Source organism: Bombina bombina, chromosome 3, assembly GCF_027579735.1.
Source record: "Bombina bombina isolate aBomBom1 chromosome 3, aBomBom1.pri, whole genome shotgun sequence".
Classification (NCBI taxonomy): domain Eukaryota; kingdom Metazoa; phylum Chordata; class Amphibia; order Anura; family Bombinatoridae; genus Bombina; species Bombina bombina.
The window spans coordinates 806275909-806303631 of record NC_069501.1 but is presented as its reverse complement, the minus strand read 5'-3'; positions in this window follow the sequence as shown (position 1 = coordinate 806303631).

The following is a 27723-nucleotide window of genomic DNA, read 5'->3' as shown; positions in this document are numbered from 1 at the left end:
ACATAGTTCCTTTTGCACAAATTCATCTAAGACCATTACAACTGTGCATGCTCAAACAGTGGAATGGGGACTATACAGACTTGTCTCCAGTGATTCAAGTAGATCAGAAGACCAGAGAGTCACTCCGTTGGTGGCTGACCCTGGACCATCTATCCCAGGGAATGAGCTTCCGCAGACCAGAGTGGGTCATTGTCACGACCGACGCCAGTCTAGTGGGCTGGGGCACGGTCTGGGAATCCCTGAAAGCTCAGGGACTATGGTCTCGGGAAGAGTCTCTTCTCCCGATAAACATTCTGGAACTAAGAGCAATATTCAATGCTCTCAGGGCTTGGCCTCAGCTTGCAAAGGCCAGATTCATAAGATTCCAATCAGACAACATGACGACTGTTGCGTATATATCAATCATCAGGGGGGAACAAGGAGTTCCCTAGCGATGAAAGAAGTGACCAAAATAATACAATGGGCGGAGGATCACTCCTGCCATCTATCTGAGATCCACATCCCAGATGTGGAAAACTGGGAAGCGGATTTTCTGAGTCGTCAGACTTTCCATCCGGGGGAGTGGGAACTCCACCCGGAGATCTTTGCCCAGTTGACTCAATTATGGGGCATTCCAGACATGGATCTGATGACGTCTCGTCAGAACTTCAAGGTTCCTTGCTACGGGTCCAGATCCAGGGATCCCAAGACGACTCTAGTGGATGCACTAGTATCACCTTGGACCTTCAACCTAGCTTATGTGTTTCCACCGTTTCCTCTCATTCCCAGGCTGGTAGCCAGGATCAAACAGGAGAGGGCCTCGGTGATCTTGATAGCTCCTGCGTGGCCACGCAGGACTTGGTATGTAGACCTGGTGAATATGTCATCGGTTCCACCATGGAAGCTACCTTTGAGACAGGACCTTCTTGTTCAGGGTCCATTCGAACATCCAAATCTGGTCTCCCTCCAGCTGACGGCTTGGAGATTGAACGCTTGATTCTATCAAAGCGTGGGTTTTCAGATTCTGTGATAGATACTCTGGTTCAGGCCAGAAAACCGGTAACTAGAAAGATTTACCATAAAAATATGGAAAAGATATATCTGTTGGTGTGAATCCAAGGGATTCCCATGGAATAAGATAAAAATTCCTAAGATTCTTTCCTTTCTGCAAGAAGGTTTGGATAAAGGATTATCTGCGAGTTCTCTAAAGGGACAGATTTCTGCTTTATCTGTCTTACTACACAAACGACTGGCAGCTGTGCCAGATGTTCAAGCATTTGTTCAGGCTCTGGTTAGGATCCAGCCTGTTTACAGACCTTTGACTCCTCCCTGGAGTCTAAATCTAGTTCTTTCAGTTCTTCAAGGGGTTCCGTTTGAACCTCTACATTCCATAGATATTAAGTTATTATCTTGGAAAGTTTTGTTTTTGGTTGCTATTTCTTCTGCTAGAAGAGTTTCAGAGTTATCTGCTCTGCAGTGTACTCCGCCCTATCTGGTGTTCCATTCAGATAAGGTTGTTTTGCGTACTAAGCCTGGTTTTCTTCCAAAGGTTGTTTCCAACAAGAATATTAACCAGGAGATAGTTGTACCTTCTTTGTGTCCGAAACCAGTTTCAAAGAAGGAACGTTTGCTACACAATTTAGATGTAGTCCGTGCTCTAAAATTCTACTTAGAAGCTACAAAAGAATTCAGACAAACATCTTCTTTGTTTGTCGTCTATTCTGGTAAAAGGAGAGGTCAAAAAGCAACTTCTACCTCCCTTTCCTTTTGGCTTAAAAGCATCATCCGATTGGCTTATGAGACTGCCAGACTGCAGCCTCCTGAAAGAATCACAGCTCACTCCACTAGGGCTGTGGCTTCCACATGGGCCTTCAAGAACGAGGCTTCTGTTGATCAGATATGTAAGGCAGCGACTTGGTCTTCACTGCACACTTTTGCCAAATTTTACAAATTTGATACTTTTGCTTCTTCGGAGGCTATTTTTGGGAGAAAGGTTTTGCAAGCCGTGGTGCCTTCCGTTTAGGTAACCTGATTTGCTCCCTCCCTTCATCCGTGTCCTAAAGCTTTGGTATTGGTTCCCACAAGTAAGGATGACGCCGTGGACCGGACACACCAATGTTGGAGAAAACAGAATTCAGAATTTATGCTTACCTGATAAATTACTTTCTCCAACGGTGTGTCCGGTCCACGGCCCGCCCTGGTTTTTTAATCAGGTCTGATGAATTATTTTCTCTAACTACAGTCACCACGGTACCATATGGTTTCTCCTATATTTTTCCTCCTGTCCGTCGGTCGAATGACTGGGGTGGGCGGAGCCTAGGAGGGACTATATGGCCAGCTTTGCTGGGACTCTTTGCCATTTCCTGTTGGGGAAGAGATATTCCCACAAGTAAGGATGACGCCGTGGACCGGACACACCGTTGGAGAAAGTAATTTATCAGGTAAGCATAAATTCTGTTTTATAGGTGAAACAAACTTACCTTATTTGCTGACATCACATTCTATTGTGAGTCCCTGCAACATCCCCTTTTAAGGTCATAATCGTCGCTAAACGAGTATACCTTTTTCTTTAGTTTCCCCCCTTCTTTCTTCCCACCTCTACTCCTTCTTTTCTACCTTCTCTAGCCCTGACAAATGCTGCTTCTACAGATTCCAACATTGTTCATTTAAGCCTAATGATGTTTGATGCATTTGTTGTGAAATGTTTAATGTTCTGTTGTTCTGACTGGATGCAAAAGATAAAAGCCCAAAACATTCGCTGGTACTCAAAATGTCCATTAGCTTCTTCTATGTTTACTGTAGTTGAACATAGCACAGCCCCAAAAAGCTCCCTCCTATTGCTATATTTTGAAATTGTAATGTTTTCCAACATTGTTATCATTTCACCAGTGTATGAATAAAAAATAATAAAAAAAAATAAAATAAAAAAAAATATATATATATATATATATATATATATATATGTATTGTGTATGTGTGTGTTCTTGATAGAGCACTTATTTTTCTGTATATATTTTCAATATGACCCTGGGGAAGTTTCCCTACGGGAAATAGGGGAAACCAGATGGGGACTCCTTGTCCAATGTGCTTAGAGGAATATGGCTGCACCTCACTGACGAGGCCCAAACGATCATCTTGGGTTGCCATGTTCCTTATTCAGGAGTAGGACTGCCTGGTATTTTGGAGCTGGACTGAACTTGTTAAGCGGGACCAGACTGATATATTTTGAAGAAAGTCCTCCTCTGAAAAAAGCACAATTGTACTAAAGGAGGCTACTTCTAGGTGGTAGCTCACCTTAGAACAAGGTACTGAGCTGTTGTTTGTTCCTGATATAGAGCTTCTCTTTTTGTATATATTAGTATTTTATGTGCTTGTTTTGGGGTGGATTGGAGTTGGCAAAGCTATGCAAACCATAAATGGTGTGGCTCTGCTGCAAAGTGTTCCTGAAAAAAACAAAAAACAAACGTTGGCATTATGTTTTTCTAGTAGAATAATAAGTGTTTTGTGTATTTTGAGAAAATTTCACCACCTTTTAATTTTTGATAAAAAAACATAGATCTGCTGGGTGAAAATGTTTATACAATATGTCAGACCTTACAGAAAACTTTGCCCCATAGACATCCCTGTTCAGCCCATTAGCAGATGTGGGGAAACTCATTTTACAATTTTACAATAATGAGAATAATATGCTTTGAAATTTTGAATTATGAATATGCATTTCACAGTATTTTTTGCATTTACATTGTGTTGTTATTTAAATAATTTCTACTGTGTACCTTAAAAAAAAAATCCCTGCATAATTTTAATACAAATATTCATTTTTATATAAAATAGAATTTTTGCAGAACAATTTCATGTTTTTAATGTGATTAAACAATACAATTTTACTATATTTTTTATTTTAATATTTAATTTATTTGTTTTGTACAATTATTAAAGTAGAATGGTTTTTTTGTGAGCGATATAGTAAAGTATGCATTGCCTTCACATAATAAAAAGGATAGGAATGTCAAAATTTAACTTGCATGATTCAGAAGAGACCCTTTTAAATTAAATTTTTATTAAAATGTGCTTCGTTCTCTTGGTATCCCTTGTTGAAAAAGAATATGCACATATCCTACTTGTGGGAGCTAGCTACTGATTGGATTGATGCCTGCACACATTTGTCTCTTGTGATTGGCTAACTAGATGTATTAAGCTAGCTGCTAGTAGTGCAATGCTGTTCCTTCAGCAAAGGATAACAAGATAATGAAGCAAATTTGATCATAGAAGTAAATTGGAAAGTTGTTTAAAAATGTATGTTCTATCCAAATCATGAAAGAAAATTTTGGAGTTTCCTCTCCGTTAAAATGCAGGGAACACCCCTTTGTGAGATACAATGTTCTTAAGGTAAAAGATGGGCGTTAGTGGGGATAGTGTAGAAATCCCAACTAAGAGACTGGCGCACTGCATCATACAAGTTGTTGGAGTTTACCCTACTAGACTTCAGACCCTCTGAAATCAAAAACACTTGCAACAAACTGCAGTCCCATTGCATCTACTCCATGTTTTATAAAGACTAACTGTCTCAACAAGCCAATATAATTTACTGTTATATTTGTTGTTAATTTGTTGAAATAAAGAATAAAACATTTGGGAAAAAAATTCTAAAATCCCAAATAAAGTTTATTTTATAGTACAATAGTCCCTTTAAAAACAAACAAACAAACAAAGAAACAAAAAAAAACCTATATATATATATATATATATATATATATATATATATATATATATATATATATAAAACCATAAGAGAAAGTGGTTAAAAAACCACAAAGTCTACTATAGCCTGCACTGATTAATAAAAGACGAATTGTGAAAACTCCAGAAAATTAGGAACAGATATATATATATATACACTGTATAAATGTGTGTGTGTACACAATTGGTCTGAATAACTTGTGTGCTTTAAAAATGGGTTCTTCTTCCCAATTTGGAGACTCTTGATAAAGAGGTGATCACATAAGCAATAGTGGTCATCTTGCTATTTTCAATGTAATTTACTAAAATGTTAACTAAAATATAGATCTAATATTTTTTGTTAAAGCATTCTCAATTTTAATGAACTATAAATATACAAAAAAACTCTAAATCTGATTAGTTCAGAGGTGTGAAAAAGGCTTAGGACAAAAAAAGGGTGAATTGCAGCAGACGTGCCTCTCTGTTCCCTGAAGCGACCTTCCTGGCTGGAGAGACAATAGACGTTTCACAGGAAGTGATCACTAGGGCCAAAATGAGGATCGCTTCTAGCTGTCTGTCTTTGAGCTATTCTATGCTGAGACATTGGACTATTACTGAAGACATTGACACAGTCATGCCTATGCTTATGACTTCCCCTCTTCTCTGGTGGAAGTTTTCTTTGCTGGAGGAAGTTAACCTGTATATTTACATTTTTATTTTCACATACTTTTGGAGCTCATGAGTAAACTAGCCAATACATTTTTCAGATGGTCTGATGAAATATGTTTTTGTACAATAGAGCAGACTAGATAGCTGATAAGCACATGTATATGTAAAACTGTTGGTTTGCATAGAGCATACCTTTTTTCCCTCCTCTATAAATGTACGGCTGATCATATTATTACAATAACTGACCTAAAATATGATAACCTATGGTTTGAGATTTTGGAGTGCATCAATTGTAGTATATGGATGGATATGGATAACATAAGGATGGGCAAAACTGTCTGGCTATTACATTTATGGGCTAGCTCCTAGATTTCTAACAAATTTGTCAAGCCCCTTCTTAAGGGGCATTATTGTGCAATAAAATCTAGCTAATCATTGCTGGTGAGCCAATCGGCAGCTGGGTTGTGCAACTGTTGCTGCTGAATGTCTCACTGTTTTTTTTTCGGGACACTCAGTTCTCTGCAGCTCTAGAGCGGTACGTTAACAATGGGTTAACCCCTTGCAAGGGTTAAACACATAGTCTTGCAGGGTGGCATGATCTAAAAGAATTAGAGCATGTCATTTTTGCACTTTAATGTCCCTTTAACCCACCAGCGTTATAAGACAGCTCAGAGAGCTAAAGGGTTATATAAACTATCCCTTTCTCCTTCCTTCCTCTAGTATGATACTTCTGTCTCCTGCTGTTTACATGCTATGATGAGAGAAAAAAATGTAGGAAACAGTGAGAAACACATGGACGTATCAAAGAATCTGGGTCATAACTGCTGTTTTTTTGTAGCTGGTGGGAGTGGAATGTAGGTACAAAACATTGTAAGTGAAACATGTTTCTAAGTATAACTCTATCCTCAAGAGTAGAGACATCCTAATTTGAAAACACCACACATATTGTAAGTGCAAAACTAGAAAGTCCTTATAGCAATCACTGTCTGTCTCTAAAGGCCTCTGAGGTGCGGTTTCCTAACATGTAATTAGCCAGATGTCTCAGTTAATAATAAAGACATCTTGTTTAGATTTTACTTACAGGGAAATTTAATACAAACTTAAATCTATAATGAAATGGTTAATTTATTTGTTAGTTAAAACTATGTACATTCATTATTTACTTTTCTGCCATTTCTGTACATAGACATTGTATGTAAATGTGTGATTTGTATTTCACAGCTGCCAGCCATAGCAAGGTTTCAGACACACAAAGGTAAATTTTACGTGCGGCTTGTGGTGACCATTAGGGGAAGTGGTAGGCACCTACCACAGTGTCTTGGGGACCCTAAACCAGGTTGCCAAGGCATAATTTTAAGGCGCCTGTGGATCCCTGGTGTCTGGGTTTGTCAAGCCCTGCTTTATGGTAAATCATTGAAAAAAAGTGATCACTATAAGGGCTAGATTACAAGTGACGTCCTAATTTTTGAGCACAAACGATATTGAGGTTTTTTCAGGTTTTTGGGCGTGGCAGAAATAGTGCTCGTATTACAAGTTTCAGTGCAATTGCGATTTGCACTCGTTGGGAAGCGTGACTGAAAAACTTGTGTAAAGGGTAGTGAGTTAAAAAAAAAGTTGGATTTGGATAAAACCCAACATAAAACAATTAAAATATACAGGGAGTGCAGAATTATTAGGCAAATGAGTATTTTGACCACATCATCCTCTTTATGCATGTTGTCTTACTCCAAGCTGTATAGGCTCGAAAGCCTACTACCAATTAAGTATATTAGGTGATGTGCATCTCTGTAATGAGAAGGGGTGTGGTCTAATGACATCAACACCCTATATCAGATGTGCATAATTATTAGGCAGCTTCCTTTCCTTTGGCAAAATGGGTCAAAAGAAGGACTTGACAGGCTCAGAAAAGTCAAAAATAGTGAGATATCTTGCAGAGGGATGCAGCACTCTTAAAATTGAAAAGCTTCTGAAGCGTGATCATTGAACAATCAAGCGTTTCATTCAAAATAGTCAACAGGGTCGCAAGAAGCGTGTGGAAAAACCAAGGCGCAAAATAACTGCCCATGAACTGAGAAAAGTCAAGCGTGCAGCTGCCAAGATGCCACTTGCCACCAGTTTGGCCATATTTCAGAGCTGCAACATCACTGGAGTGCCCAAAATCACAAGGTGTGCAATACTCAGAGACATGGCCAAGGTAAGAAAGGCTGAAAGATGACCACCACTGAACAAGACACACAAGCTGAAACGTCAAGACTGGGCCAAGAAATATCTCAAGACTGATTTTTCTAAGGTTTTATGGACTGATGAAATGAGAGTGAGTCTTGATGGGCCAGATGGATGGGCCCGTGGCTGGATTGGTAAAGGGCAGAGAGCTCCAGTCCGACTCAGACGCCAGCAAAGTGGAGGTGGAGTACTGGTTTGGGCTGGTATCATCAAAGATGAGCTTTTGGGGCCTTTTCGGGTTGAGGATGGAGTCAAGCTCAACTCCCAGTCCTACTGCCAGTTTCTGGAAGACACCTTCTTCAAGCAGTAGTACAGGAAGAAGTCTGCATCCTTCAAGAAAAACATGATTTTCATGCAGGACAATGCTCCATCACACGCGCCCAAGTACTCCACAGCGTGGCTGGCAAGAAAGGGTATAAAAGAAGAAAATCTAATGACATGGCCTCCTTGTTCACCTGATCTGAACCCCATTGAGAACCTGTGGTCCATCATCAAATGTGAGATTTACAAGGAGGGAAAACAGTACACCTCTCTGAACAGTGTCTGGGAGGCTGTGGTTGCTGCTGCATGCAATGTTGATGGTGAACAGATCAAAACACTGACAGAATCCATAGATGGCAGGCTTTTGAGTGTCCTTGCAAAGAAAGGTGGCTATATTGGTCACTGATTTGTTTTTGTTTTGTTTTTGAATATCAGAAATGTATATTTGTGAATGTTGAGATGTTATATTGGTTTCACTGGTATAAATAAATAATTGAAATGGGTATATATTTGTTTTTTGTTAAGTTGCCTAATAATTATGCACAGTAATAGTCATTTGCACACACAGATATCCCCCTAAAATAGCTAAAACTAAAAACAAACTAAAAACTACTTCCAAAACTATTCAGCTTTGATATTAATTAGTTTTTTGGGTTCATTGAGAACATGGTTGTTGTTCAATAATAAAATTAATCCTCAAAAATACAACTTGCCTAATAATTCTGCACTCCCTGTACATTTACACTCAAACACTAAGGACAGTCATACTCATATAAATGCTATGCTAACAATTAACATATATATTTATATTTATATATATATATATATATATATATATATATATATATATATATATATGTGTGTGTGTGTACAGATGTATTTATGTATGTGTATGTATGTATATATATATATATATAATATATATAATGTATATATATATATATATATATATATATATATATATATATATATATATATATAACATACACATTTGAGCCCCTTGCAGTCAAATACCTGAAAACATGTTTTCAAATATTTTTTTTTCATCTTTAATATTTAATAGCTGTAAATATTTTACATTCTGATTTTTTTTCACATAGGGGAAAATGTTCTATGTATTTTTAAATATAAATATATATATATATATATATATATATATATATATATGATTATTGTGTGGTGATGGGTGATTGAAGTGCGCTAAGTGTAGGGTATCAGACACCTTAACTAAATAACAGATCCTTCAGACTGTTACAATCAAAATTAGGCTAATTTGGGAGAAGAAGTAAGGGCGCTAAAAAAAGCTAAAGATACCCCTTAAAAGCTTGACAATTAGTTAAAAACAAATAATTGACCAGGGACTTGGATAGACTATATATAAATTTTATAAGTATCAGACTAAACAAACACAAAATTAAAAGCAACACACAAAAAACATAATTTATGCTTACCTGATAAATTTATTTCTCTTGTAGTGTATCCAGTCCACGGATCATCCATTACTTATGGGATATTAACTCCTCCCCAACAGGAAGTGCAAGAGGATTCACCCAGCAGAGCTGCTATATAGCTCCTCCCCTAACTGCCATTACCAGTCATTCGACCGAAAACATGCAGAGAAAGGAAGACCATAGGGTGCAGTGGTGACTGTAGTTTAATGGAAAAATTACCTGCCTTAAAGTGACAGGGCGGGCCGTGGACTGGATACACTACAAGAGAAATAAATTTATCAGGTAAGCATAAATTATGTTTTCTCTTGTTAAGTGTATCCAGTCCACGGATCATCCATTACTTATGGGATACCAATACCAAAGCTAAAGTACACGGATGACGGGAGGGACAGGCAGGCTCTTTATACGGAAGGTACCACTGCCTGAAGAACCTTTCTCCCAAAAACAGCCTCCGAAGAAGCAAAAGTGTCAAATTTGTAAAATTTGGAAAAAGTATGAAGAGAAGACCAAGTTGCAGCCTTGCAAATCTGTTCAACAGAAGCCTCATTCTTAAAGGCCCAAGTGGAAGCCACAGCTCTAGTAGAATGTGCTGTAATTCTTTCAGGAGGCTGCTGTCCAGCAGTCTCATAGGCTAACCGTATTATGCTACGAAGCCAAAAGGAGAGAGAGGTAGCCGAAGCTTTTTGACCTCTCCTCTGACCAGAATAAACGACAAACAGGGAAGACGTTTGTCGAAAATCCTTAGTTGCCTGTAGATAAAATTTCAGGGCACGGACTACATCTAGATTGTGTAGCAGACGTTCCTTTTTCGAAGAAGGATTAGGACACAAAGATGGAACCACAATCTCTTGATTGATATTCCTGTTAGTGACCACCTTAGGTAGGAACCCAGGTTTAGTACGCAGAACTACCTTGTCTGAATGAAAAATCAGATAAGGAGAATCACAATGTAAGGCAGATAACTCAGAGACTCTTCGAGCCGAGGAAATCGCCATTAAAAACAGAACTTTCCAAGATAACAACTTGATATCAATGGAATGAAGGGGTTCAAACGGAACCCCCTGTAAAACATTAAGAACTAAGTTCAAACTCCATGGTGGAGCAACAGTTTTAAACACAGGCTTGATCCTAGCTAAAGCCTGACAAAAAGCTTGAACGTCCGGAACTTCTGACAGACGTTTGTGTAAAAGAATGGACAGAGCTGAAATCTGTCCCTTTAAGGAACTAGCGGATAAACCCTTTTCTAAACCTTCTTGTAGAAAAGACAATATCCTCGGAATCCTAACCTTACTCCATGAGTTACTCTTGGATTCGCACCAATATAAGTATTTGCGCCATATCTTATGGTAAATCTTTCTGGTAACAGGCTTCCTAGCCTGTATTAAGGTATCAATAACTGACTCAGAAAAACCACGTTTTGATAAAATCAAGCGTTCAATTTCCAAGCAGTCAGCTTCAGAGAAATTAGATTTTGATGTTTGAAGGGACCCTGGATCAGAATGTCCTGTTTCAGAGGTAGCGACCAAGGTGGACAGGATGACATGTCCACTAGATCTGCATACCAAGTCCTGCGTGGCCATGCAGGCGCTATTAGAATCACTGATGCTCTCTCCTGTTTGATTCTGGCAATCAATCGAGGAAGCATCGGGAAGGGTGGAAACACATAAGCCATCCCGAAGGTCCAAGGTGCTGTCAAAGCATCTATCAGAACCGCTCCCGGATCCCTGGATCTGGACCCGTAACGAGGAAGCTTGGCGTTCTGTCGAGACGCCATGAGATCTATCTCTGGTTTGCCCCAACGTCGAAGTATTTGGGCAAAGACCTCCGGATGAAGTTCCCACTCCCCCGGATGAAAAGTCTGACGACTTAAGAAATCCGCCTCCCAGTTCTCCACTCCCGGGATGTGGATTGCTGACAGGTGGCAAGAGTGAGACTCTGCCCAGCGAATTATCTTTGATACTTCCATCATTGCTAGGGAGCTTCTTGTCCCTCGTTGATGGTTGATGTAAGCTACAGTCGTGATGTTGTCCGACTGAAACCTGATGAACCCCCGAGTTGTTAACTTGGGCCAAGCCAGAAGGGCATTGAGAACTGCTCTCAATTCCAGAATGTTTATTGGTAGGAGACTCTCCTCCTGATTCCATTGTCCCTGAGCCTTCAGAGAATTCCAGACAGCGCCCCAACCTAGTAGGCTGGCGTCTGTTGTTACAATTGTCCAGTCCGGCCTGCTGAATGGCATCCCCCTGGACAGATGTGGCCGAGAAAGCCACCATAGAAGAGAATTTCTGGTCTCTTGATCCAGATTCAGAGTAGGGGACAAGTCTGAGTAATCCCCATTCCACTGACTTAGCATGCACAATTGCAGCGGTCTGAGATGTAGGCGTGCAAAGGGTACTATGTCCATTGCTGCTACCATTAAGCCGATCACCTCCATGCATTGAGCTACTGACGGGTGTTGAATGGAATGAAGGACACGGCATGCATTTTGAAGCTTTGTTAACCTGTCTTCTGTCAGGTAAATCTTCATTTCTACAGAATCTATAAGAGTCCCCAAGAAGGGAACTCTTGTGAGTGGAAAGAGAGAACTCTTCTTTTCGTTCACCTTCCATCCATGCGACCTTAGAAATGCCAGTACTAACTCTGTATGAGACTTGGCAGTTTGAAAGCTTGAAGCTTGTATCAGAATGTCGTCTAGGTACGGAGCTACCGCAATTCCTCGCGGTCTTAGTACCGCCAGAAGAGCACCCAGAACCTTTGTGAAGATTCTCGGAGCCGTAGCCAATCCGAATGGAAGAGCTACAAACTGGAAATGCCTGTCTAGAAAGGCAAACCTTAGATACCGGTAATGATCTTTGTGAATCGGTATGTGAAGGTAAGCATCCTTTAAATCCACTGTGGTCATGTACTGACCCTTTTGGATCATGGGTAAAATTGTCCGAATAGTTTCCATTTTGAACGATGGAACTCTTAGGAATTTGTTTAGGATCTTTAAATCCAAGATTGGCCTGAAAGTTCCCTCTTTTTTGGGAACCACAAACAGATTTGAGTAAAACCCTTGTCCTTGTTCCGACCGCGGAACCGGATGGATCACTCCCATTAATAAAAGATCTTGTACGCAGCGTAGAAACGCCTCTTTCTTTATTTGGTTTGTTGACAACCTTGACAGATGAAATCTCCCTCTTGGGGGAGAGAATTTGAAGTCTAGAAGGTATCCCTGAGATATGATCTCTAACGCCCAGGGATCCTGGACATCTCTTGCCCAAGCCTGGGCGAAGAGAGAAAGTCTGCCCCCCACTAGATCCGTTCCCGGATCGGGGGCCCTCGATTCATGCTGTCTTAGGGGCAGCAGCAGGTTTCCTGACCTGCTTGCCCTTGTTCCAGGACTGGTTAGGTCTCCAGCCTTGTCTGTAGCGAGCAACAGCTCATTCCTGTTTTGGTGCAGAGGAAGTTGATGCTGCTCCTGCTTTGAAATTACGAAAGGAACGAAAATTAGACTGTCTAGCCTTAGGTTTGGCTCTGTCTTGAGGCAGGGCATGGCCTTTACCTCCTGTAATGTCAGCGATAATTTCTTTCAACCCGGGCCCGAATAAGGTCTGCCCTTTGAAAGGTATATTAAGCAATTTAGATTTAGAAGTAACGTCAGCTGACCAGGATTTTAGCCACAGTGCTCTGCGTGCCTGAATGGCGAATCCGGAATTCTTAGCCGTAAGTTTAGTTAAATGTACTACGGCATCTGAAATAAATGAGTTAGCTAACTTAAGGGCTTTAAGCTTGTGTGTAATCTCATCTAATGGAGCTGATTCAAGTGTCTCTTCCAGAGACTCAAACCAAAATGCTGCTGCAGCCGTGACAGGCGCAATGCATGCAAGAGGTTGCAATATAAAACCTTGTTGAACAAACATTTTCTTAAGGTAACCCTCTAACTTTTTATCCATTGGATCTGAAAAGGCACAGCTATCCTCCACCGGGATAGTGGTACGCTTAGCTAAAGTAGAAACTGCTCCCTCCACCTTAGGGACCGTTTGCCATAAGTCCCGTGTGGTGGCGTCTATTGGAAACATCTTTCTAAATATCGGAGGGGGTGAGAACGGCACACCGGGTCTATCCCACTCCTTAGTAACAATTTCAGTAAGTCTCTTAGGTATAGGAAAAACGTCAGTACTCGCCGGTACCGCAAAATATTTATCCAACCTACACATTTTCTCTGGTATTGCAACTGTGTTACAATCATTCAGAGCCGCTAACACCTCCCCTAGTAATACACGGAGGTTTTCCAGCTTAAATTTAAAATTTGAAATATCTGAATCCAGTTTGTTTGGATCAGAACCGTCACCCGCAGAATGAAGCTCTCCGTCCTCATGTTCTGCAAATTGTGACGCAGTGTCTGACATGGCCCTAATATTATCAGCGCACTCTGTTCTCACCCCAGAGTGATCACGCTTACCTCTTAGTTCTGGTAATTTAGCCAAAACTTCAGTCATAACAGTAGCCATATCCTGTAATGTGATTTGTAATGGCCGCCCAGACGTACTCGGCGCTACAATATCACGCACCTCCCGAGCGGGAGATGCAGGTACTGACACGTGAGGCGAGTTAGTCGGCATAACTCTCCCCTCGTTGTTTGGTGAAATATGTTCAATTTGTACAGATTGACTTTTATTTAAAGTAGCATCAATACAGTTAGTACATAAATTTCTATTGGGCTCCACTTTGGCTTTAGCACATATAGCACAGATATCTTCCTCTGAATCAGACATGTTTAACACACTAGCAAATAAACTAGCAACTTGGAAATACTTTTCAAGTAATTTACTATAATATGTGCCTATAAGAAGCACAGAAAAAGTTATGACAGTTGAAAATTAATAAACTGAAAAGTTATAGCATCAAATCTTTGTAGCAAAAGCACCAAAAAAGGCCCCTCCCCTCACACATAACAGTGAGAGAGATCAGTAAACTGTCATAAATTAAATAAAACGACTGCCAAGTGGAAAAAAATAGTGCCCAAAACATTTTTTCACCCAGTACCTCAGAAAATTAAACGATTTTACATGCCAGCAAAAAACGTTTAACATTAATAAATTGAGTGTTATTAAAAAGCCTGTTGCTAGTCCCTGCAAATTATGCTAAAGTTTTATGCATACAGTATAATTCCAGTGAAGTGCCATTCCCCAGAATACTGAAGTGTAAAATATACATACATGACAGCCTGATACCAGTTGCTGCTACTGCATTTAAGGCTGAGTTTACATTATATCGGTATGGCAGAATTTTCTCATCAATTCCATTGTCAGAAAATAATAAGCTGCTACATACCTCTTTGCAGATTAATCTGCCCGCTGTCCCCTGATCTGAAGTTTACCTCTCCTCAGATGGCCGAGAAACAGCAATATGATCTTAACTACTCCGGCTAAAATCATAGAAAAACTCAGGTAGATTCTTCTTCAAATTCTACCAGAGAAGGAATAACACACTCCGGTGCTATTATAAAATAACAAACTTTTGATTGAAGGTATGAAACTAAGTATAATCACCACAGTCCTCTCACACATCCTATCTATTTGTTGGGTGCAAGAGAATGACTGGTAATGGCAGTTAGGGGAGGAGCTATATAGCAGCTCTGCTGGGTGAATCCTCTTGCACTTCCTGTTGGGGAGGAGTTAATATCCCATAAGTAATGGATGATCCGTGGACTGGATACACTTAACAAGAGAAAATATATTTAAAAGGGACGTCTCCCTATAACTTCACAAATACACTTTTATAAATACACTTGTATCAATGAAACAATGTATATATATACATGGTTCTTGCACCCAGACCTGTCTGGGGTTAACTGCCTGTGACTCTGGGGACAGCACAGCTTCCTGTGAGTGCCCATGAGCACCCAGGGCTGAGCATGTTGCCGGGTCATGGGATGTGTACCCGGTCCGGTTTGAGAGTGAAGTCCCCCTCCGTGTTTTGTATATGTCTAGGGTGATTACATAAGCCTGTGCACCCACCCTTCCTAGTGAGTGCTGGACTTTCTCTGTGTGTTTATATATATATACATATACACACACACACAGCTTTACTTGTATATATTTATATAGATATAAAGGTATAGACATATATTTTACAAAATAATAATCATATATACATATAAATATATACAGTATTTAAAAATAAATAGAACATTTTTTTCTATGTGAAGACATTGGAATGTAAAATATGCGAATCGTGATTTGGGTTCAGCACTGTCAGTCTAATGCGTTATCAGATTAGCACACTTGAAGACAGTTATCATAAGGTGTGTCATGTAAATAATATTAAAATAATGTAAAAAATATCAATAATTATTAATAATTAATAGAGGTTCTACATTTTTTTTAAAAACACATATATACTAATGATTTTTTTAGATTTTTTTTTAGAACCTGTTAAAAAAATAATAATTAGTCATATTTTTTTACATAATTTTTATATTTATATTTTAAGTTAAAGGGACAGTCAACACCAGAATTTTTGCTGTTTAAAAAGATAGATAATCCCTTTATTACCCATTCCCCAGTTTTGCATAACCAACACTGTTATATTAATATACTTTTTACCTCTGTGATTACCTTGTATCTAAGCATCTTCTGACAGCTCCCTGATCACTTGACATTTTATTTATTATCTATTGAATTTTATTTTAGCCAATTGGTGCAGTGTCTTCCACAAGCCACGGATGTGGTCACAATGTTATCTATATGGCTCACATGAACTAGCTCTCCCCTGTTGTGAAAAGCAAATAAAAAAGCATGTGATAAGAGGTGGCCTTCAATTATCATATGAGCCTTCCTAGGTTTAGCTTTCAACTAAGAATACCAAGAGAACAAAGCAAAATTGGTGATAAAAGTAAATTGGAAAGGGGGGACGGAGCTTGGCCACGCAGGTGGATGGCTGTGTTCTAGAGGAGCTCCAAATCCCTAGGACAGCAAAACGTTATATAATGGCATAATCCCTATTCCAAAATTACCCTTTTAAAATTACTTCCACCCGGGGAGAGCTTCCTGCACCTAGAGGTGACTTAGTGGAGACAAATACCCTGCGGAGCTGTTATCGGAGGCACAATGCAGACGTGGTCAGGGCGGCGCCACAAGCAAGGCCGATAATACTGTGAGTAAATGATTAACAGAGTTGGGGCTACAAGGCATATAGAACCGCATCAGAGACCCTGTATCTGAGTCGCATAAAATACACTAGAGGAACTAGTAAGCGAGCAGGAGACCTGGCATAAAAGTCGCTGATGATGGCGCAAAAGGCTAAGTCTGGATAAGCGACACTATAAGAAAGAAAGACACTTACCACATACTTAGCCCCCGAGGCCACTCGCTCACCTAAATACAGTTAGCGGTGAATGGAGCACGTTACAGAGCTCAGGTTAGATGCCTAGACGCCATCTTTTTCCTTCCTCTTCTCGATTGTGGAGCAGCAATAAAAAAGACACAGAACAGACATAAGCACATTTTAGAACCCACGCCTAATTACAGAGCACAGATCCCAGACTCGACAAAACAGCAGAGCCTTTGGGAATAAATAGATGAATGTGATTCATGTCAGTAACGATTAGCTGGGAATTACCTGGTGAATTTAACTGTCTTGGTAAACTCCTACTCAATAAGTAAATAAACGTGCTGACCGGGAGAATTGTGCAGAGCAAGCTCTGACTACAAAAAGGCTGCAGGTAATACCTAATAAAAAGCCCAACAAAACAGAAAAGGGTACAACACCTAGACCTTTGGCTAAATACCTCAAGCAAATAGATTCAACTGTTAGCCCAATAATAGAAGATATGGCTAACCGCCAGCTAACACTGTCACAGGCACAACAAACTGACCCACAAGACCAACCACTCACAAGGGCAGATATGCAAATTTTGTCATCAAAGAGGAAATAAAAAATGTCATGCAAGAGATGCGCAGCCTCTTCTCTGATCTACGAAAAGATATCAACTGTCTAGAGACAAGGGTAACTCAAGTTGAGATTACACAGGCCTCCAGCAGCACCACTATGCAGCAGAACTATATGGAAATACAGCACCAGATTGACTCAATACGAGCTATCTTGGGAAAAATGGAGGACCTGGACAATCACTGTCGCAGGAATAACATCAGAATAAGAGGGGTCTCTGAGACAGTGCACCCGCCGGCGATAGAGGGGTACCTCCAAAGCCTTTTCCGCACAATTAAGGGATCACCTACATCAACTGAAATCATAATGGAGTGGGCACACAGGGTGTTACGGCCCAAAGCCCCTCCTAAAGGGCCTCCTAGGGACATTATCATAAAGTTCCTGAATTTTAAGGACAAGGAAGAATTACTTAGGTGTGCGAGAGCTAAACATCCCATACATCATGCAGGGGAAGAGATCCAACTATTCTCCAACCTGTCACAGGTCACACTTCAAAAGCGAAGAGATCTTGGACATATCACCACTATCCTGAGGGCAAACAAAGTCCCATATCGCTGGGGTTTCCCAGTTTCTTTGATAGCTACACACAAAAACAAGATGGCAATTTACAGACCTGGAACAGACCCCCAAATCTTCTATACAGAACTTTCAATTGAAATGACCAACAAAACATCTACAAGTAACGTGGAAACAGGGGACTCTTCACTTCTGGATACCACATGAGCACCCCACCGGGATGCTTTCTTCTTGGATCATTCAAACTGAATGAGTATCCTTTTTTATATCTCCAGATTTTCCTGGCGAACTTTAGAGAACTATATCTGGAATATTTGATTTAATGACATTATGATCTGCAATGTGTAACTATCCAGAGAAAGACGCTATACACAAGTTATTACATAGGCTTATAGTTGGGTTTTACTTATTGTACATTTGTCTATGCACCCATGTTGATACCCAAAACAGTTGCAAATTTTCTATATTAAACACTTCCACTTGTTACAGATTCCCACAAAATTACAACCCTAAATTTTTATAACAGTAACTATATCAACAGTAGAAAGTAGGAAATGTATGTGTGTCATAAACTAATAGCTTGAATAATTAGCAAGCTTACTGACGCAGGAATACACATTGTCATTAGCAACTTAGACGTACAACGTAGTATGAAAAGAAAGAGTATATTATAGGCCTATGTGAAGGTTAAAGGTTTACAACCAAACAAAGGAGCCTGTTTACACGAGACATCAGAGTTGTAGCATACCCTATGACGCCCTAACTCCCCCGGGTGTTTAACCTAATATTCCCTATCCTTTATCTCCCTACACCCTTCTCCTCATATGCCACTTTTGCCCTAATACTCCTGGACACATGTCAGCACCCAGGAGAATGTTTGAGTTTTTTTTAGATAGTTTTGCTTGTCTATGGGTTACTACCCCAGTAGATACCTGTTTAGTGTTTCACAAATTTTCCACTTTAAGTAATTGCCTTACCTGGTTCTTACTGTGGAAACTTTAAAATTATTAGTTACAGCTGTATTTTGTTCAGTGTGTCGAGCGCAATCTATAAGAGTATAAAATGTGTACTACTCTCTCTTATAAGCTTTAACTAACACTTTTCTCTTTCTCTACATCTAACAAATTTCTTCACTCTCTTTACTTAACCCCCTACCCTCTCCTTCTACCCCTTTTTCTCCCCCTTCCCCTTTTTTCTTTTCTTTTTCAGCCAGAATGGAGAGCAGGATGAGCAGATTCCAAATGCATTTTCTTACCCTTACAACTATCAATGCTAAGGGCCTTAACGACCCAGGTAATTGATCTATAGCATTCAGAGACCTTAATAACTTACACAGTCACGTAATTTTTATACAAGAGACCCATTTCCGTAAGGGAAAAGAGCCAAAGTGGTTCAATGCCACCTACCCAACATCTTATTTTTTCTCAGGGCCATCAAAAAAATGTGGAGTGGGAATCCCAATACACCGTTCAGTCCCGCTTAAAGTCACACATATTGAAAGAGACCTAGACGGACGATATTTAGTACTGACGGGAACACTCTTTGACCACCCTATCACCCTTGCAACAGTGTATGCACCAAACGTTTCCCAACAGCTGTTCGTGAAACGAGTCTATAAACAGGGGAACAGTATTCGTGGCTGGGGACTTCAACCTCCCCTTAGAACCACAACTTGACACCTCCTCCAGCACATCTAGTATACCTAACAGAACAACCAAAACAGTAAAAACCACACTCTCTGATTTATTGTTGCGTGACATTTGGAGATCGCTCCATCTGACTGGCAAGGATTTTACTTTTCTTTCACCCCCACACAACCGTTATTCACGTATCGATTACTTTTTCACGGACACAGCAGGAATGGACATGGTCAATACCTGCAAAATAGGCCCTATAACGTGGTCCGATCATGCACCGGTTACATGCACAATAGGTTGGCCTGACATCCCCCTGACCTCATACATATGGAGACTAGACGACTCTCTCTTGGCAACACCGCTTATTGCGACTGACTTGCAAAAATCCCTCACAGAATATTTTACACTTAATGATGCAACACAAACTTCAATCTCAAATACATGGGAAGCACACAATTGCGTCATGAGGGGAGAGTTCCTCAAACACAAGGCTAGGCTTGCCAAGCAGTATAGAGAGGTACATATACGACTACTGGATACCATCTCCAAAATGGAAAGTAAACATAAACTAACTCCCAACGACGAAATAACTAAAAACGCATTTCATAACGTGAGACATGAGCTGAAACAACACTTACTGTCGGCTTACCAACGTAGGTCCTTGAGGATAAAACAACAATATTAAGAAGGAGGCAATAAACCTGGTAAGCTACTAGCTAGATCAATTTGTAGGACACAGCTTAAATCGCATATCCACCATATTGACACTACAGACGGCACTAGACTTAAAAGTAGCAAAAGTATAGCAGCAGCATTCCACTCTTATTATAATAAATTATATAACATATCGAATACTGTGGGTGCTGGCACATTGCCTGCAGAAACAACTACAAAGCTACAAAGTATAGATGCGTATCTAACTACACTAGGACTGCCCCAATTAAATAGTACAGAAGCGGACAATCTAGATGCTCCCATCACATTACAGGAGCTGACGCATGCAATCAGGGACCTGCCTAGCGGGAATAGCCCAGGCCCAGATGGGCTTACACCAAAGTATTATAAGACATTTCTCAAAACACTAGCCCCATACATACTTCAGCTATTTAACAACTTGCAAGAAAATCCGAAATTAGTTAATACGATGCTTGAAGCGCATATCCCAATCATACCTAAACCAACAACACCAGAAAACTTTAGACCCATATTGCTTCTAAATACTGATATAAAAATACTGGCCAAAATATTAGCAAATCGCTTAAACCGATATCTCCCAAGTCTTATTTCAACCGATCAAGTCGGGTTTGTCCCGGGCAGAGAAGCACGGGACAACACTTCCAAAGTCCTGCAACTAGTTAACTATGCTAGAGTCGAGGGGGTGCCTTTGGCCCTCTTCTCGACCGATGCAGAGAAGGCCTTCGACCGTGTCGATTGGCTCTTCCTGCGCCGGGTAATGGAGGTAATGAATTTTGGTGAATCCTTCCTGAATATGGCATTCGCCATATATTCCTCTCCTAATGCACGCGTCCGAGTGAACGGAACACTATCAGAGACATTTCAAATAACAAATAGCACCAGGCAGGGATGCCCATTATCCCCACTGTTGTTTGCATTGTCAATAGAGGCTTTAGCACACAAAATCAGAAGAAACGATGCTATTGTAGGGATAAAAGTAGGAGACACGGAACATAAACAAGCACTATATGCAGACGACATCTTATTATTATTATTATTCTTTATTTATAAAGTGCCAACAGATCATATTATACACTCTTACAAATATAGACACTTCAGTACCAGAACTTCTCAAAGAGATAGATGCCTATGGAGCGCTCTCTAATTTCCACCTTAATCTCACAAAGTCAGAGCTTCTAAATATTAGTGCTCCCCCTGAACATGTACACCACCTCCAAACGAACTATGGGGTGTAACCACTAAACAATTGCGCTATCTAGGCGTATACTTAACCACAAACACAATTATTTAAAGTTAAAAAAAGAAATAATAAGAGACCTGTCATCCTGGAAAAATAAGCCTCTCTCATGGCTAGGTAAGATCGGGGTAATCAAGATGAATATACTGCCACAAATATTGTATGTCTTACAGACGGTGCCAATCGCCTTGCCTAGGGAATTTATACCCCAATTACAGTTTGTATTGGAACAATTTGTGTGGACAGTTATAAAACCTAGAGTACCCAGGAGAACAATGTATCTTCCACGAGATAGGGGGGGACTGGGATTCCCAGACTTGAACCCCTATAGGCACACCATTTTCTTACAACGCATAGTGGAGTGGTCACACAACACTTCACACAAAGCTTGCGTCCAACTGGACAAATTTTTAAAACGAATAATATTGGCACCTTGGCCTGGATTCCACCAGCATTACGCCCCAAAACCCTAAGCAAATATCACATTACTTTGGAGACCCTACACGAATGGGACAAAGTAGTGGCAACTAACAGTTATATTTCGACAAGACACTCGCCCTTATTGCCCACCATAGAAAACCCAGAATTGCCTTATTACAAACTAGGGACACGCTTGAACGCCCCTTACCCACTCAAAATGGGATGCCTATACTATATGACAGAAAATGGGAAATTCAAAACGCAGCGCCAATTGACAGAAATATGTAGTGAAATATTCTCCTCTTGGTTGAGATACAACCAGTTAATACAATATGTGACACGTCATACACATAAAAGTAAATTGGGTAGGGAACTCACCCCATTCAAAAGTTTATGCACTGCAAACGGGCCGCAGCGGAGGCTAATCTCCAAGATTTATAAACTCTTACTGGTGACACCTGACACGCAGCTCCCCACGTACACTAGGGCTTGGAACAGAGACTTGCAAACCGACATAAATCAAGAAGACTGGTTATACTCATTCACCTTGGTAAAGCGCTAATCAATATCAGCCCATGTACAGGAAATCCAACTTAAGTTACTGTGCAGATGGTATCTCACTCCGACGAGACTCCACAAATTCTATCCATCCGCTAGCCATTTGTGCTGGAGAGGATGTGGCGAAGCAGGTAGGCTTCTACACATATGGTGGTCTTGCCCACGATTACTAGGCTATTGACATTAAGTATTTAGGCAAATCTCAGAGAGAATACATGTAGATATCCCATGCACACCAGAAACAATTCTCTTCCTACACCTACTGAAAATAAGGGAAACACACACACAGGCCCTCCTCTTAATTATGATCACTGGAGCGAAAAAGCTTATTTCTAAGAAATGGAAATCGGCCGACATTCCAACACTAGATGAGTGGCAGACAACAGTTAATGACATCCTAACACTAGAAAGATTACACTATTACAAAATTAATCAAATAACTACCCATGAGATGATGCTGGCCCTGTGGAAGGGCACAACTCTGTAATTGACTCTATTGCTCCAACAAAACTCAAGCATACCAGGTTTCTGTCCTGGTGGAAAAACTACCCCCCCTTTTTTTTTTCTTCTCCCCCTCCTCCCATCTTATTTCTTTTTCTGTGAACTTTACATAGTTTCTGAACCTCCTCTTGATAATTTCAATCTGTTAAAATGATAAGCTCTGTAAAAACAAATCTGAAACAGAGTACATTGGACTTTACGGATATTATTGCCTTAGGGTGTTGTTGTTTTTTTGTTACATTTCCTTATAGCAGAACTCACTGTAAAAATATTATTGCATAATGTAACCAATTATTACCATTGTATTCATGACATTGAATGTTTATTATTTATTTTTCTTCGTTATGTATACCTGAAAAATCTTGATAATAAAGCTTATTTTGAAGAAAAAAAAAGTAAATTGGAAAGTTGCTTAAAATTACATGCCCTATTTGAAACAAATTATTTTTTTTTTGGACTGGACTTTCCCTTTAACGATCACGCGGGAGCACTAAATAGTGTGCCACTTGTAATCTAGCCCTAAATGTCTAAATAGTGAAAGTCTCTTGATGTTGCTTGTACTCAAAGTTATAGCTTTCCACTCAAGGCAGTTGAGTATGTCTCTATTTTTTTTTAAATTTAGTAACCACATATATGAAGCTCAAACTGAAATATCCTAAACCACAAAAATATTAATAATAACAGTACAGGTTATTTTGTTGTTGTTGTTTTGTTTTGTTTTTCAGTTTATGGGCAAAGAAATGTGTGTCAAAGATTGTTCACAGGATGGGGGGTAAACACATTTAGCTCATGCCTTGACGATCTAACAATCAGCCTATTTAATGTAATTATAAAATAATAGACATGTGCGGTTCGTTTCGGATTAATTCGGAAATTCGGTAAATTCGGTAAATTCGGAGATTCGGATCGATTCGGATTTCCGAATTAAAATACTTCCGAATCTACCGAATGAATCCGAAATAGCTGCCGTATCTCCGAATAAATCCGAATTAGCTCGTTAAGATTCGGCATTTCCCCATAGGAAACAATGGGAGTTTCGGCTGAAAAAAAACCTAACACCGCAGCCCCATTGTTTCCTATGGGGAAACACTAAGTCTGCACCTAACACCCTAACATGTACCCCGAGTCTCTAAACACCCCTAATCTAACACTTATTAACCCCTAATCTGCTGCCTCCGCTATCGCTGACACCTACATTATTTTATTAACCCCTAATCTGCCGACCGAATATCGCCGCCACCTACATTATAGCTATTAACCCCTAATCTGCTGTCCCTAACACCGCCGACCCCTACATTATAGTTATTAACCCCTAATCTGCCTCCCCCAACGTCGCCGCAATCTAACTACAAGTATTAACCCCTAATCTGCCGACCCGATATCGCCGCCGCCTACATTATAGCTATTAACCCCTAATCTGCTGTCCCTAACACCGCCGACCCCTACATTATAGTTATTAACCCCTAATCTGCCTCCCCCCAACGTCGCCGCAATCTAACTACAAGTATTAACCCCTAATCTGCCGACCCGATATCGCCGCCGCCTACATTATAGCTATTAACCCCTAATCTGCTGTCCCTAACACCGCCGACCCCTACATTATAGTTATTAACCCCTAATCTGCCTCCCCCAACGTCGCAGCAATCTAACTACAAGTATTAACCCCTAATCTGCCGACCCGATATCGCCGCCGCCTACATTATAGCTATTAACCCCTAATCTGCTGTCCCTAACACCGCCGACCCCTACATTATAGTTATTAACCCCTAATCTGCCTCCCCCAACGTCGCCGCAATCTAACTACAAGTATTAACCCCTAATCTGCCGACCGCAAATCGCCGCCACTATAATAAATGTATTAACCCCTAAACCGCCGCACTCCCGCCTCGCAAACACTATAATACATTTTATTAACCCCTAATCTGCCCTCCCTAACATCGCCGCCACCTACCTACAATTATTAACCCCTAATCTCCCGCCCCCATCGTCGCCGCTACTATAATAAGGTTATTAACCCCTAAACCTAAGTCTAACCCTAACCCTAACACCCCCTAACTTAAATATAATTTAAATAAAACGAAATAAGTTTACTATAGTTAAATAAATGAATCCTATTTAAAACTAAAGACTTACCTGTAAAATAAACCCTAAGATAGCTGCGATATAACTAATAGTTACATTGTAGCTATCTTAGCATTTATATTTATTTTACAGGCAACTTTGTATTTATTTTAACTAGGTACAATAGTTATTAAATAGTTAATAACTATTTAATAACTACCTAGCTAAAATAAATACAAATTTACCTGTAAAATAAATCCTAACCTAAGTTACACTAACACCTAACACTACACTATCATTAAATTAACTAAATAAATGAATCCTATTTAAAACAAAATACTTACCTGTAAAATAAACCCTAATATAGCTGCAATATAACTAATAGTTACATTGTAGCTATTTTAGCATTTATATTTATTTTACAGACAACTTTGTATTTATTTTAACTAGGTACAATAGCTATTACATAGTTATTGACTAATTAATAGCTACCTAGTTAAAATAATTACAAAATTACCTGTAAAATAAATCCTAACCTAAGTTACAATTAAACCTAATTAACTACAAGTACCTACAATTATCTACAATTAAATAAACTAAAGTACAAAACCCCCCCACTAAATTACAAAAAAAAAACAAACACTAAATTACAAAAAATAAAAAAATATTACAAGAATTTTAAACTAATTACACCTAATCTAAGCCCCCTAATAAAATAACAAAGCCCCCCAAAATAAAAAAAATGCCCTACCCTATACTAAATTACAAAAGTTAACAGCTCTATTACCTTACCAGCCCTGAACAGGGCCCTTTGCGGGGCATGCCCCAAAGAAAACAGCTCTTTTGCCTGTAAAAAAAAAACACAATCCCCCCCCCCACATTACAACCCACCACCCACATACCCCTACTCTAACCCAAACCCCCCTTAAATAAACCTAACACTACCCCCCTGAAGATCTCCCTACCTTGAGTCGTGTTCACCCAGCCGGGCCGAAGTCTTCATCCGATGGGGCAGAAGAGGACATCCAGACCGGCAGAAGTCTTCATCCAAGTGGGGCAAGAAGAGGTCTTCCATCCATCATACAAGTACCAAAATACAAACAAACACTAAATTACAAAAAATAATAAAATATTACAATAATTTTAAACTAATTACACCTAATCTAAGCCCCCTACTAGCTATTAATATAGCTTCAATATAACTAATAGTTACATTGTAGCTATTTTAGGATTTATATGTATTTTACAGGCAACTTTGTATTTATTTTAACTAGGTACAATAGCTATTAAATAGTTAATAACTACCTAGCTAAAATAAATACAAATTTACCTGTAAAATAAACCCTAACCTAAGTTACAATTACACCTAACACTACACTATCATTAAATTAACTAAATAAATGAATCCTATATAAAACTAAAGACTTACCTGTAAAATAAACCCTAATATAGCTGCAATATAACTAATAGTTACATTGTAGCTATTTTAGCATTTATATTTATTGTACAGGCAACTTTGTATTCATTTTAACTAGGTTCAATAGCTATTAAATAGATATTGACTATTTAATAGCTACCTAGTTAAAATAATTACAAAATTACCTGTAAAATAAATCCTAACCTAAGTTACAATTAAACCTAACACTACACTATCATTAAATAAATTAACTACAAGTACCTACAATTAAATGCAATTAAAAAAACTAAACTAAAGTACAAACCCCCCCCCACTAAATTACAAAAAATAAAAAAATATTACAAGAATTTTAAACTAATTACACCTAATCTAAGCCCCCTAATAAAATAACAAAGCCCCCCAAAATAAAAAAAATGCCCTAACCTATACTAAATTACAAAAGTTAACAGCTCTATTACCTTACCAGCCCTGAACAGGGCCCTTTGCGGGGCATGCCCCAAAGAAAACAGCTCTTTTGCCTGTAAAAAAAAAAAACACAATCCCTCCCCCCACATTACAACCCACCACCCACATACCCCTACTCTAACCCAAACCCCCCTTAAATAAACCTAACACTACCCCCCTGAAGATCTCCCTACCTTGAGTCGTGTTCACCCAGCCGGGCCGAAGTCTTCATCCGATGGGGCAGAAGAGGACATCCAGACTGGCAGAAGTCTTCATCCAAGCGGGGCAAGAAGAGGTCTTCCATCCATCAGAAAAGTACAAAAAAACAAACAAACACTAAATTAGCAAAAATAATAAAATATTACAATAATTTTAAACTAATTACACCTAATCTAAGCCCCCTACTAGCTATTAATATAGCTACAATATAACTAATAGTTACATTGTAGCTATTTTAGGATTTATATTTATTTTACAGGCAACTTTGTATTTATTTTAACTAGGTACAATAGCTATTAAATAGTTAATAACTCCCTAGCTAAAATAAATACAAATTTACCTGTAAAATAAACCCTAACCTAAGTTACAATTACACCTAACACTACACTATCATTAAATTAACTAAATAAATTAATCCTATATAAAACTAAATACTTACCTGTAAAATAAACCCTAATATAGCTACAATATAACTAATGGTTATATTGTAGCTATTTTAGCATTTATATTTATTTTACAGGCAACTTTGTATTTATTTTAACTAGGTACAATAGCTATTAAATAGATATTTACTGTTTAATAGCTACCTAGTTAAAATAATTACAAAATTACCTGTAAAATAAATCCTAACCTAAGTTACTATTAAACCTAACTCTACACTATCATTAAATAAATTAACTACAAGTACCTACAATTAAATACAATGAAATAAACTAAACTAAAGTACAAAAAAAACAAACACTAAATTACAAAAAATAAAAAAAATTACAAGAATTTTAA